The sequence below is a fragment of the Gorilla gorilla genome, chromosome X (assembly GCF_029281585.2).
Source record: "Gorilla gorilla gorilla isolate KB3781 chromosome X, NHGRI_mGorGor1-v2.1_pri, whole genome shotgun sequence".
NCBI classification, from domain to species: Eukaryota; Metazoa; Chordata; class Mammalia; order Primates; family Hominidae; genus Gorilla; species Gorilla gorilla.
This window is the reverse complement of record NC_073247.2, coordinates 58,552,180-58,564,889: the sequence shown is the minus strand read 5'-3', so window position 1 is coordinate 58,564,889 and position 12,710 is coordinate 58,552,180. Positions and strand designations below refer to the sequence as shown.

The 12,710-nt window shown below is 44.6% G+C and overlaps 1 pseudogene; it reads right to left on the bottom strand.

Moving 5' to 3' along the window:
• The window catches only part of LOC101140796 (protein SSX2-like), a 63,589-nt pseudogene that overhangs the window by 37,009 nt on the left and 13,870 nt on the right, over positions 1-12,710 (bottom strand).

The following is a 12,710-nucleotide window of genomic DNA, read 5'->3' as shown; positions in this document are numbered from 1 at the left end:
CACCATTCTAGAGGAGCATGTTTCCAGTTGTTGGGGTTTTTTTTGCTTTTTTGTAGAGACAGGGTCTTACTCTGTCCAAGCTAGAGTGCAGGGGGATGATCATAGCTCAATGCAGCCTTGATCTCCTGGGCTCAAGCGATTCTCCCACCTCAGCCTCCAGCGAAGCTGTGACTACAGGCACGCACCATCATGACCCACTAATTTTTTCAGGTTTTGTCAAGAAAGTCTCGCTATATTACCCAGGCTGGTCTCCAACTCCTGGGCCAAAGCGATCCTCCCATCTTGGCCTCCTAAAATGTTGGGATTACAGGCATGAGCCAACGCACCTGGCCTCCAGTTTTTATTTTGATAGAGACTATACACTTCAGTCCTGGAGCAGGATTCTGCAGCAGGTGGTTGGGAATCTTGGCCTTTGCTCTCTGAACGATTTTCGGGTTCTAGGGCTGGGACGGTCCATTTGGGAGTATGTGGGAGGAGACACAGATGAAATCATCATCTGGGGAACGCAGAGGGATGGGGAAGATGCGTGCACTGTAGACCCTGTGATGGCCAGGGAATAGAAGAGTTCACTTAGTCTCCATGCAGGGGAGCAACGGTGGGAAAGTCCCCTGGACAGAAGCATGAGACTGCCCATCAAGGGTCTCACCACCCAAGGGCCTGGGGGCTGGGGTGGGGATGATGATTTGGGAATGGGACAGTTCTTTCTCACAGGTACCACTGCACGGTGCAGAGGGGAAACAGTTGTGAGGAAGGGAAGGGCAGAGGGGAGTCTGTTTTAGAACAAACCATTGTGTGTGAATGGAGACATTAATGCTTGAAACACAATGGACTTGAAACAGCAGCCCCAGCTGGAGGCATGATTGGAGCTGTTTTCACCATTCATACCCCACCACCTTGGCCTCCTGGTTCTCCCCAGCCTTGGAAGGAGAACACTATGATCATTATGCCTATATGATAGATGAGAGACAGAGTCCCAGACAGATGGTAGGTGTCTTGTCACAGGTCCTACAGCTGGCAGGTGCAGGAGGAGCTGTGTTTGGATCTCACTGACTTCAGAAACATTAAGGAGGAAAGGTGTGTGTGGTGGAGGGAGGGAGAATTGAACAAGCCCCGGCTTCTGTCCCCAGTCACGAGATAGAGGCTGTGGGTTCATTTTCCCAAGACAAGGAGCCCTAGGAGAGAGAGAGTGTTGGGAGGGAGAGGCGGTCGTGGTCACAGCAGGGACAGTGGGAGACAGAGATATGCAGGGTGGGCAGAAGAGGGGCGGGCAAAGAAGCAGGGGAGACCCAAGGCCAAGTGTGGGCTGTCACAGCCACCAGAGGGAGAGGGTGCCAGGAAGGAGGTTGTGGGACTCCAGGAGCAACAGAGGTTCCCCAGATCTGTGAGCATGCCCTGCCTGGCACTGCAGGAAGAGGTGGCTGCCACCCAGGTCAGTGTGGACGTGCCTCTACCTGTGTCTCAGAAGAAACAAATTCTATTTTATCCCAATATAGTTCTGTATTACACAAATGTAACATTCCGATACTAGATATTGAGTGCCTTATCCTCCATGCAAAGAGGAGAGAATACCCTAAAAGAGATACTGAAGGATTTGACTTTTCTTTCTCCCTGGGATGATGGGATCCATAAGTTGGGTCCCCCAGCCCACAAGACAGGTGCAAGAAAGGGTGGCTGGAAGAGTGTGAGTCATGACAGGGAACATTTTTCCTTAGGTTCCATGGGTATATAAGACTCCCAACTATCTGTCTATCATGGACAGATAAAGAGTGAACATGGTCCCCTCTCCACAAATGTGTTTCTCTCCTTCATTGTTACTGTGAAGGGCTGAAGTTACACCAAGTCCTGATACATTTCCTTTTCGTGTTTTTTTTTTGAGACAGTATCGCAGTCTGTCGCCCAGGCTGGAGTGCAGTGATGCAGTGATCGAGGCTGCTCACTGCAGCCTCGATCTCCCAGGCTCAAGGGATTCTCCCACTTCAGCTTCCGATCTAGCTGGGACTACAGGCATACACCACCACACCCAGCTGGTTTTTGTATTTTTTTTGTAGAGACGGCATCCACTATGTTGCCCAGGGTGGTCTGGATCCCCTGGCCTCAGGCAATCCTCCTCCCTCAGCCTCCCAAAGTGCTGGGATGACAAGTGTGAGCCACCTCGCCAGGCCTTCACTTTCTTTAATGAATAATTATCAGAGTTTCATCTTAGAGGCAAAAGTGGCTACTGCCAGCCAATCTGTCTGTGGTGTTGGAGGGGAATCTGGGTGATTCAGACGTTTCTAATGAACTTTTAAATTAACTTACATGATGATTTTCCTAAGGCCCTTTCCAGCTCCGTGTTTTCTTTGATTCAGGGTTTGTTACAAAGAGCGTCTCCCGGGCGGTCGCGGTGACCCACACTGTAATATCAGCACTTTGGGAGGCCGAGACAGGCAGATCACTTGTGATCAGGAGTTTGAGACCAGCCTGGCCAACAGGGTGAAACCCCCGTCTCTACTAAAAATACAAAAATTAGCCGGTAGTGGTGGCTGGCCTGTGAATTCCAGTTACTGCGGGGAGTGAGGCGGGAGAATCCCTTGAACCTGGGAGACGGAGGGTGCAGTGAGCCGAGATCATGCCACTGCACTCCAGCCTGGGCGACAGAGTAAGTCTCTGTCTCAAACAGCATCTCTCGCCTACAGTGATTTGAGCTGTGGTCTTGTCTCCTTGGGTTTCTCTATCAGTGTGATCCCATCTACTCTGTCTCCCAGGAATGCCTCAATATTTCTGGTGGACCACTGACATGTTTTCCTATTTTCCTCTACTGTTAAGAATTGACCCTTGAAAATATTTTCTTCCCAGTTCAATGGAATGTTGAGTGGGGCACGGGATCTATCTGCCATCTTGCTCCAATCATCTGGTTTTAGATATTTTATGTACTTTTGTCACTATATAAGTGTATTTTTTCTCAATTTGGTTTTCTAAATGATTGTTATTGGTATGTAGAAAACCTATCTATTATTGTATGTAATATTTTGTTACCTGTCTGGGTGCAGCTTCCCCTGCATTTTGGCACAAGACTCAATTTGCTTTATTCTCCAAAAGAAAACTGACAGGCTGGTTGTGGTGGCTCACACCTGTAATCCCAGCACTTTGGGAGACGGAGGCAGGTGGATCACGTGAGGTCAGGAGTTTGAGACCAGTCTGACCAAGATGGTGAACCACCTTCTCTACTAAAAATACAAATAAAAAATTAGCCGGGCATTGTTGGTGTGCACCTGTATTCCCAGCTACTAGGGCAGCTGAGGCGGGAGGATCACTTGAACTCGGGAGGCGGAGATTGCAGTGAGTTGAGATCGCACCACTGCACTCCAGCCCGGGCGACAGAGATTCTATCTCTAAATAAAAAAAGAAAAAGAAAAAAAGAAAATTCACTTCACAGGCAATAGATAGTTATAAAAGGATAATTTATGGACGATTTCATAGGGGAGACTGATGGAAAGAAAGGAAGTATATATTTTACAGAGCTGAGCAGTTCACTGCAAAAATCACCAAAACTGCCTTTTTCTCCAAAAATATTACCCCTCAGCTATACTACTATTAGTTCTTCTAGTCCTTCCCTCTATTCCAAATCCTCAAATTGTCCATTTTCTTGTTGGGATAATTTTCCTCTGCCCAGATCTAGGTCCTCCACAATACTTAGCACTCTCTTCGAGTGTTTGAATGCCCATTGTTTTAGCTCAGGTTCCCAAGGAAACAGAATTTGGGCCATACAGGACACCTCTAGACAGACTATACTGAGAAACCATGCCTGGAATGGTGCAGAGGGAGAGGAGAGGAGAGGAGAGGGAATTTACATACCTGGCTCTCACTCCTGGTTCCTTTTCTTATTGGTCAAAATTTACCCCACAGGCACGAACACCCCCACACTTCTAGATTGCATCATCCGCCCCTTTCACAGCTCTCTGGGAAGCCAGATCCCACACTTTGAAGTGTAGTGTTTCATATAATCCAAAGTGTAGTGTTTCATACAATCCAAATACAGAAGTGGTGGCAGACGCCAGGTGTGGTGGCTCACGCCTGTAATTGCAGCAGTTTGGAGGTTGTGGCAGGTGGATCATGAGGTCGGGAGCTTGAGACCAGTCTGGCCAGCATGGGGAAACCCTGTCTCTACCAAAAATACAACGATGAGCCAGGCATGATGAAAAGGGGAAAGGGCTCTTTTTCCTTTTTCCCTTTTGGCAACAGTAAAAATTCAATTTTATGTTTAGTTACCCTTACAATTTCCCCCTTTTGTTATTGTTTTATAGGAACACTACAATTTTCTGATTATCTCCACTGCTGTTTCTATTTTTCTCTGCGTAGTTTACAGCCACCTAGATATCCAACAAGTCCATAGTAAGATGCAAAGCAAAGCAAAGCAATTATTAGGATTACAGACGTGAGCCCTGCCTAGAATGAATTTTTAAATTCAGTATAATACTCACCTTGTTGGGGGGCGAGTTGACCTTTCAACACATCATACTGGTTAATTGTGTTAAAGTCAAAATGAGTTATAGAGACAAATCCCTAAATCAAATGCTCTATTTGGGAACCACAGAATTGCAGTTCAGGGCATATACACGGACCGGGGTGGTCTTCAGTATGTCCAACGAACAAAGAGAAGTTGGAAGTTTTATTAGAAATAAAAATGTTACATATTGTTTTGAAATGAGGCTCATTGGCACTGGAGAAGCTGGTTCGTTTGCACAATCAGCTTTCACATTCCCTCTTTTGATGAAGATCTTTCTTTGAAAACCTCACTGATCAGCCATCTTAAAGTGAGGCTTCATTGTCACTCCATGCCAGGATGGACCTGTGCCGGCTGTCTTTGTCCCATGTCAAGAGAAAGGTAAGGGAGTCTATATCAGAGACATGGGCCACATTTGAGCCACAAAGAGGCCAGAAGGAAAAAAATTCAGGCATGTTTGTCTGGAGTTCAGCATCAAGTTCCATCTTGTTAGTTCCATCTACATTAGCAATCATCTGGATGCACTGGGCTAACATTATCCTGTTGGGAGAACTGGCTGAACAAATATTACACAGGCAACAAGAACAGAGCTCAAAGATCATGATACCAAAATGAGCAGCAATTGTTTTATTTTATTTTATTGCAATGGACTTTTGCTCTGTTGCCCAGGCCGAAGTGCAGCGGCATGATCCTGGCTCACTCCATCTCCCGGGTTCAAGCGATTCTCCTGCCTCACCCTCTTGAGTAGCTGGGATTACAGGTGCCCACCAGCATGACTGGCTTATTTTTGTCTTTTCAGTAGAGACAGGGTTTCACCATGTTGGCCAGGCTGCTCTTGAACTCCTGACCTCAAGTGATCCGCCCTCCTTGGCATCACAAAGTGCTGGGATTACAGGCGTGAGCCACCGCACCCAGCTATAATTAGCAATAGTATAATAAATTTAGTTTGTATAATGGTTTTGAACCAAGATCCCAAGACTAAGGTAAACACCAGCTAAACAAATAAAAAACTATGGGGGAAATGAGACCTCTTGTAGTCTTTGAGTAGCATTTTAGGACTGGGTTGAATTAAAGCAGAGTGCCAACTCTATAAAAGGGACCACTAGGTGAAGTAAAGAATTTGTGGGTCAGGTTCTGTCAAGTGAAAAATATAGACATTAAAGGGGTAAGAGTCTCATTATGATATGAAGACTTATTCTGACATCTTGGGAAAAGCTGTCTATGGTGTGGAAACATCAACTTCTCATCTTGATTTTTCGTTCAAATATCTCTGGTTATGGCATTGGACAGTTTGGTGAACTTTTTGTGTGGTCCATACATCAAGCACAAGACTTGTTCCTTAAAATGTATGCACTTTTGTCCTACAGGACTTGTAAATCAAAAATAAAATCATATTCCCCGCCACCACGCAACCATCTGAATGGACTTCTTCCTCAGCCAGGGAGCTTTTAAAATTTAACCTGAGAGACGGTTTCAGGCTGTGACAGGAAGCATGGGTCAGACATGCCTCATTATACCTCTCTGGCATCAACATCAACACAGACTTTCAGTCTAATAACAAACATGTTACAACCTATTCTCTCTGAAGGCTAGTACCTGAAGGCCTCCTCTGCAAGTAATAACTTGGGTTTCCACAATCCTTTATCTTAACCCAACATTCCTTTCTGTTGATCCTATGGTTTTGTTTTGAGACAGAGTCTTTCTCTGTAGCCCAGGCTGGAGTGCAATGGGCGGGATCTTGGCTCACTGCAACCTTTGTCTCCTGGGTTCAAGCAATTCTTTTGCCTCCAGTAGTTGGGACCACAGGCGTGGGCCACCATGCCCAGCTAATATTTTGTCCTTTCAGTAGAAAAGGGGTTTTGCCATGTCGCTCAGCCTGGTCTTGAACTCCTGGCCTCAAGTAATCCGTCTGCCTCGGCCTCCCAAAGTGCTGGGATTCCAGGCATGAGCCAACATGCCTGGCCTACTAATTATGTTTATGATTGCTTAGGAAAACTGAGCTTTGAAAGGGTAAGTTTTTAAGTCCGTGTAACTTTCTGTATTGCTTTTGAAGTCTGTTGACTATGACTCCTACTAAATGAGTGACTATCATTTCACAGTGACCCGTGATCCTGTTTTGCACAAGTGTTTTGAGCCTTTTAACATCTTTGACAAACTTCCCCAAAATGCAATTCTTTTTTAATTTATCTACTGCTGTTGAACAAACTAATCAAACTCTAATTTAAGTCTTTTTAACCTAAAATTGACTTTGAGATTTACCAGTGAGGCCCCTGGAGAGCCTCAAAGAATGTGTCTCTCATTAGGCTTATTTGATATGTTAGATTATATGAAAAGCAATGTCAAATAATAAAAAATACGAATCGCTATTTACATTTATATAGATATGTTATTGACGTTAATGTTCAGAAGATCATGTAAAATTTACAGAGGTCTGATGGTCCTGGTGTGATGCCATTAGTCATGATTCTGGTTGTTATCTTAAAATTCTCTCTATAATAGAAATAACTGAATTTCCTTGTCAATTATTGAACTTTCATCGGATTTTAATCGTTACTATTCTAAGCTTTATCATCTACAGTGCTGATTCTTCTCTAAAGGCATCCAGAATCAGATTCATAAAAATATTTTAACAAGTACTGTTGAATATAGATTTGTAATAACTTTCAGATCAATGAACTAAATAAATTATTTTTGAAAACTCTAATGAAAACTGATGGGTTCATGCAACTGATTATCAAGATCAAGCAGAACAAACATCAATTATATGAGGCTAAATAACCAATAATGTTTTTATGAACTTTATTTAAAACTTTATTTATTCTTGGACTGGGTGCAGTGGCTCACACCTCTGATCCCAGCACTTTTGGAGGCCGGAACAGGAGGATCCCTTGAGTGCAGGAGTTCAAGACCAACCTGAAAAATATAGGAGACCTGGTTTCTGAAAGAAATTAAGAAAATACAAACTTCATTTGTTTTTTACCTGAATGTTTTGTTTTCCACCTTTAAGAAAATTTTCTGGTGGGATGTGGTTGCTCACTTTGGAAGCCAAGGCAGGAAGATCGCTTGAGCCCAGGAGTTCAAGACCAGATTGGGCAACATGGCAAAAACCCTGTCTCTACAAAAACAAAAACATTAGCTGGGCATGGTGGCACGCGCCTGTGGTCCCTGCTACTTGCAAGGCCGAGGTGGGAGGAACACTTGAGTTGGGAGGCAGAGGTTGCAGGGAGCCATGTTTGCACCACTGCCCTCCAGCCTGGGTGACAGGGCACAATCCTTTCTCAAAAAAATGAAAACAAAGAGAAAATTTTCTCTGTTAAACTGTCTATAGTTTATAACAATTTTGTGAAGTATACTTTTGTAAACTGAGATGGAAATGTTTGCTTTTTCTTTCTACTCGATTCCTCCGGAATTTGAAAACTATTTGGAAATATTCTTATGCCAATATGGTTATTTACACAGGTCCAGTAAAAACCTGCTCTTGGTGCCTCATTCAACTCCAACGTGGCAAAAATCTCCAGCCCTACAGAGAGTCCCTGATTGCTGTTTTCCAGAAATAGACTGGAAAGGATGGTTACAATAGCATTCACTCCAAGATGGAGTTCCCAAGCTTCATGAATACAGAACTGGATGCCTTCATGAAGAACCAGAGGGCCCCAGTGTCCTTGACCACATGATGAAGAAACTGGACCTCACCAGTGATGGGCAGCTAGATTTCCAAGAATGTCTGCATCTCATGGATGGCATGACTGTGGCTTACCATGACTCTTTTTTAAAGGCTGCGCATTCCAAGAAGCAGATGTGAGGATCCCTTGGGCCTGGTTGCCAAGCTACCCTGTTTCCTTCCAGCCTCACCATCACCATCTCCTCACAGCCCACAGGTCCCCTGAGCCCAACACACCCACCACCTCACGCAGGCCCTATCTGCAGGTAGTAATAAAGCCATTCCGTCCCCGGTGCTCTTCCACCCCTCCCCCTTCACCCCCTCCCCTCTCCCTTCTCCCCCTCCTCCTCCCCTCCTCTCCCGTCCCCTCCCCTCTTCTCCCTCTCCTCTCCTTTCCTCTTTCCTTCTCTCAAGTACACCCACCTTCTCGTGCAGGCCCTACCTGCAGGTAGTTGTAAAACCATACTTCTTTCACTTCTCTTTCTTCTCTTTTCTTTCTTTCTTGCTTGTTTGCTTTTTTCTTTCTTTTCTTTCTTTCTTTCTTCTTTCCTTTCTTTCCTTCTTTCCTTCTTTCTTCTTTTCTTTTTTCTTTCTTTCTTTCCCTTTCTTTCTTTTCTTTTTTCCTTCCTTCCTTCCTTCCTTCCTTTCTTCCTTCCTTCCATCCTTCCTTCCTTCCTTCTTTCTTTCTTTTTTAGAAATGGGGGCTAGTTATGTTGCCCAGGTTGATCTTGAACTTCTGGGCTCAAGTGGCCCCCCATAGCTCTGGGATTTTAGGTGTGAGCCATTGCACCTGACACACTTTTTTTTTAAACACACACACAAAAATCTGCTCTCTCTTTACAGACGGATACAATTTAAAACATTGTTTATAGGGCTGGGCACGGTGGCTCGCACCTGTAATCCTAGCACTTTGGGAGGCTGAGGCGGGTGGATCACCTGTGGTCAGGAGTTTGAGACCAGCCTGGCCAACATGGTGAAACCACATCTCTACTAAAAATTAAAAAAAATATATAGTAGCAGGGCGTGGTGGCGCACATGTGTAATCCTAGCTACTCAGGAGGCTGAGGCAGGAGAATTCTTGAACCCAGGAGGTGGGGGCTGCAGTGAGCTGAGATCTCACCACTGCATACCAACCTAGGTGACAGAGTAAGACCTTGTCTCAAAAAGAAAAAAAAATGGTTATATTACCAAGGCTTTCATCAAAATGCATGGAACACTTGACTTCAAGTGTGTTTAGCTTTACAGTGGGTAAATAAAAATGGTCACTTTCTGGCAGGCCCAGGAACCTTAAGAATGTAGGTGAAATCTAAAGTCAGCCTTGGTTTCACTTTCTATCCTTAAAAGGTTTTTAAATCTGAGATTCCTAAGTGATCAATGTATAGCGAAAAATTATGTGTTGCTAAAGAAAAGCTCTAACAGACCAGTTATTAGATTGTAGCTTTCTGCATTGCTTCGAGTTCTTGTGTTTTTTTCTTATTTATTTATTTTGTGTGTGTGTGTGTGTGTGTGTGTGTGTGTATTGTTGTTATTGTTGTTTTTGAGACAGAGTCTCGCTCTGTCACCAGGAGGGAGTGTAGTGGCAGGATCTCGGCTCACTGCAACCTCCGCCTCCTGTGTTCAAGTGATTCTCCTGCCTCAGCTGTCCGAGTAGCTGGGACTACAGGCGCACGCCACCACGCCCAGCTAATTTTTGTATTTTTAGTAGAGACGGTGTTTCACCGTGTTGGCCAAGATGGTCTCCATCTCTTGACCTCGTGATCTGCCTGTCTCAGCCTCCCAAAGTGGTGGTTTAATGGACATGAGCCACTGCGCCCAGCACAGTTCTTGTTATCTATATATAGACTAGACTAGATTCAACTTTTTCCCATAAAATTACTAAAAACAGAAACTGCTGTGTTCCTGAAGTCTCCTGATGAAAAAAGTGAAACTCTGGAAAACATTTGAAGAGATTTATTCTGAGCCAAATAGGAGTGACCATGACCCATGACACAGCCTCAGGAGGTCCTGAGTTGCCCAAGGAGGTTGGGGTGCAGCTTGGTTTTATAGATTTTATGGAGACTCAGTCACATACTTTTAAGAAATACATTGGTTTGGTCCAGAAAGGCAGGACAACTCGCAGCAGGAGCTTCCAGCTTATAGGTAGATTTAAAAATTTTCTGGCTGACAATTGGTTGGGTTTTTCTAAAAACGTAGGATCAGCTGGGTGCAGTGGCTCACGCCTATAATCCCAGCACTTTGGGAGGCTGAGGCAGATGAATCACCTGAGGTCAGGAGTTGGAGACGAGCCTGGCCAACATGGTGAAACCCCGTCTCTACTAAAAATACAAAAAAATTAGCTGGATGTGATAGCAGGTGCCTGTAACCCCAACTACTGGGTAGGCTGAGACAGGAAAATTCCTTGAATCCGGGTGGCAGAGGTTACAGTGAGCCGAGAACGCACCATTGCTCTCCAGCCTGGGCAACAGATCTAGACTCTGCCTCAAAACAAAAACAAACAAAAATGCCTAGAATCAACAGAAAGGAATGCCTGGGTTAAGATAAAGGATTGTGGTAACCTAAGTTCTTATTTGCAGAGGAAGCCTTCAGGTACTAGGCTTCAGAGAGACTAGGTTGTAACATGTTTCTTATGAGATTTAAGTCTGTGTTGATGTTGATGCCAGAGAGGTATAATGAGGCATGTCTGACCCACACGTCCTGTCATGGCCTAAAACAGTCTCTCAGGTTAATTTTAAAAGCGCCGTGGCTGAGGGGGACGTCCATTCAGATGGTTAAGGGCGGCAGTGCTTAGGATGCTATTTTTGGTTTACAAATCCTATAAGCTAAAACTGCATAGATGCATAGTTTTTTTGTTTGTTTGTTTGTTTGTTTGTTTGTTTTTTTGAGACGGAGTCTCACACTGTCGCCAAGGCTGGAGTGCAGTGGTGAGATCTCGGCTCACTGCAACCTCCACTTCCCGGGTTCAAACGATTCTCCTGCCTAACCTCCTGAGTAGCTGGGATTACAGGCACATGACACCATCCCCGGCTGATTTTTTGTATTTTTAGTAGAGGCGGGGTTTCACCGAGTTACCCAGGATGGTCTCGATCTCCTGACCTCGTGATCTGCCCACCTTGGCCTCCCAAAGTGCTAGGATTACAGGTGTGAACCACTGCACCCAGCCAAACTGCATAAATTTTAAGGAACAAGTCTTGTGTCTGATGTATGGACCACACAAAGAGTTCACCAAACTGGTTGTCTCATTCAATTCCCCCATAGTCTTTTGATTTGTTTAGCTGGTGGCCCTTAGGCTTGGGATCTTAGTTCAAAACCATTGTACAAACTAAATTTATTATATTATTGCTAATTATAGCTGGGTGCGGTGGCTCCCGCCTGTAATCCCAGCACTTTGGGATGCCAAGGAGGGCGGATGACTTGAGGTCAGGAGTTCAAGACCAGCCTGGCCAACATGTTGAAACCTCCTCTCTACTGAAAAGACAAAAATTAGCCGGGCATGGTGATGAGCACTTGTAATCCAAGCTACTCGAGAGGCTGAGAAAGGAGATTCACTTGAACCCAGGAGATGGAGGTTGTAGTGAGCCGGAATCACGCCCCTGCATTCTGGCCTGGGCAACAGAGCAAGACTGCATCGCAATAAAATAAAATAAAATAAAACGATTGCTAATTATTTTTGTATTATAATCTTTGAGCTCCGTTCTTGTTGCCTGTGTAATATTTGTTCAGCCAGTTCTCCCAACAGGATAATGTTGGCCTAGTGCTTCAAGATGATTGCTAATATAGATGGGACTAATAAGATGGAATTTGATGCTGAACTCCAGACAAACATGCCTGATTTTTTTTTTCCTTCTGACCTCTTTTTTGCTCAAATGTGGCCCATGTTCCTGATCTAGACTCCCTTACCTTTCCCTTGACATGGGACAAAGACAACTGGCACAGGTCCATCCTGGCATGGAGTGACAATGAAGCCTCACTTTAAGATGGCTGATCAGTGAGGTTTTCAAAGAAAGATCTTCAACAAAAGAGGGAATGTGAAAGCTGATTGTGCAAACGAACCAGCTTCTCCAGTGCCAATGAGCCTCATTTCAAAACAATACGTAACATTTTTATTTCTAATAAAACTTCCAACCTCTGTTGGTTCGTTGGACATACTGAAGACCACCCCAGTCTGTGTGTATGTCCTGAATTGCAATTTTGTGGTTCCCAAATACAGCATTTGATTTAGGGATTTCTCTCTGCAATTTATTTTGACTTTGACGCAATTAACCACTATGATGTGTTTAAAGGTCCCCCAGCCCTGACAAGGTGAGTATTATACTGAATTTAAGAATTCTTTCTAGGCAGGGCATGGTGGCTCACGTTTGTAATCCTACCACTTTGGGAAGCTGAGGTGGGGGGATCACCTGTGGTAAGGAGTTCAAGACCAGCCTGGCTAAAATGGTGAAATCCCATCTCTAAAAAAATACAAAATTAGCTGGGTGTGGTGGTACATGCCTGTAATCCCAGCTACTCAGGAGGCTGAGGCAGGAGAATAGCTTGAACTTAGGAGACAGAGGTTGCAGTGAGCCGACA